The 1,787-nt window shown below is 41.6% G+C and overlaps 1 long non-coding RNA gene across 1 annotated transcript; it reads left to right on the top strand.

Annotated features, from left to right (window-relative positions):
- The first annotated feature begins 519 nt into the window (after positions 1–519).
- Positions 520–829, top strand: LOC132955868 (uncharacterized). Its single transcript, XR_009665961.1, has 2 exons — positions 520–738; positions 771–829. It is a non-coding gene; the product is annotated as an uncharacterized LOC132955868 (long non-coding RNA).
- The last annotated feature ends 958 nt before the right edge of the window (positions 830–1,787 follow it).

Raw genomic sequence — 1,787 nt, 5'->3', positions numbered from 1 at the left:
GCTCCTGATATTCTCCTGATCTGGTGATTCACACATGCACCTCACAGCTGGAGACGAGCCCTGTCAGACAGGAGGGGGGGCGGGGGGTCTCCTGAGGTAAGACGTGATGTGAAAAGAAGAGTAGAGTCCTCTATACGACACTTTAATGCAAATATTTGCCTTTTTATCAATCCTACAAAATGTAGTTCAACAGAATCAGCCTGCTAGCTAAGTCTTGCAAGTCGACCGCCAAGTCACGCTGGCGTTCAAGTTGGACATGTATGTTGCATTACCGGCACCTTCTGAAATTTGAATTAAAAAAGAACTTGACACAGCGTAATACATACTTCTCCCCTCTCATAAAATTGTCCGTTCTATGTTTCAGACTGATTTAGTCTGAGTCTGAATCCTTTTCTCAGTGTGCTGTGCTCATTGACAGGTTGGTGCCTGTCAATCATCAGTTCGTCAAGAGTCTTAAAACCCGCCTCAGCTCCAGCTCTCAGCCTGTCATTAGGTTGACTAAAAGTTAGGCTGAGACAGCGGCCATATCCGAATTGTCAAGTACATACTCAATCTTTCAGTAGGCAGTAGTCAGTATGCAGTACGTACTATCCGTGCTGTATACTGTTAGTATCTACTATTCAGTAGGCACACACAGTAGGCAGATATTTGTGCCTACTTCTTCTGATTCATTCAGTATGGAAGTGATGTCATTTACGTTTCCCGAACCGGCCGCATTCACCCGTTTTTTTTTGTTTTGTTTTTGTTTGTTTAGCTTTATTCAAGAAGAGTAATGCGCATATACAGTCAGGTAAACAAAAAACAATATCACAATGTAAATCAAGTAAAAGGCAGATTAAATAACTAAATAACATACAGTACATAAAGAAAAGTACAAATGAAAGACAGTAATATACAGAATATAAAGTAAAATAAACAAATAAAGACGCACTTAAATAGTGAAATCATTATTTAAATAGTGAAATCATTATTTAAATAGAGGGGGAAAGGTTTTATAATAATTCAGACATTTGTTATATTTTCTGTTGTTAATTTAAAGTAGTGATTTCAGTCGGGATTTTAACTCTAGATTAAAAATTAATTCAATTAATCCACGCTCGTTTGTTTTGATTTGGAGGCGGACGTGACATGACGATTTACGTTTAATTTCGCACAGCATTGTGGGTGGTAAAATACAATTAATTTCCTGAAAGCACGCATCCGATCCATACTGCATGAAACCCAGAAGTTAGTATCCATACTGAAATGTTCAGTCTACTGAGGTGGACCCAAAAAATGCATCCTGAATGACCACGAGGGTTCAGTATACTGAAACTCCATACTGAAAAGTACGTACTGCATACTGAACTGTGACTATTCGGAAAGGGCCAGCATTTCCAGCATGGCGGCTGCTGACGATGAGCCTCCAGCGCCCCCTGCAGGAACAGACGGGTGACGTCACTCAGGCTTCAAACACTCATATTTACAGTCTGTGCTTTTCATGCATGTTGCTTGATCTTTCTCCTTCATACATTCATTGTCAAAACGTTTATTTCCTCCGCCAGAAAGGGCCGCTCGATTATGGCAGAAAGATTCTTAAACATGATTCATTCTTAGTTTTACTCTCACAGTTGTGCTCACCTGCCTTCTCTCAGTCACTCAGTACTTTTCCCCTCACCCCGCCTCTGCTCCTCTCTCTGCCAGCCAGCCACGCCCACCTCATCGGCCGACTCAGCTCACCTGAGCACACAGCTGCCTCTCGTCTGCTCTGACTGCCAAAACATCCAACAGGATTGTGTGATGATTGT

Source organism: Labrus mixtus, chromosome 21, assembly GCF_963584025.1.
Source record: "Labrus mixtus chromosome 21, fLabMix1.1, whole genome shotgun sequence".
Classification (NCBI taxonomy): domain Eukaryota; kingdom Metazoa; phylum Chordata; class Actinopteri; order Labriformes; family Labridae; genus Labrus; species Labrus mixtus.
The sequence above is the reverse complement of the archived record's forward strand: the minus strand, read 5'-3'. Positions and strand labels throughout refer to the sequence as shown.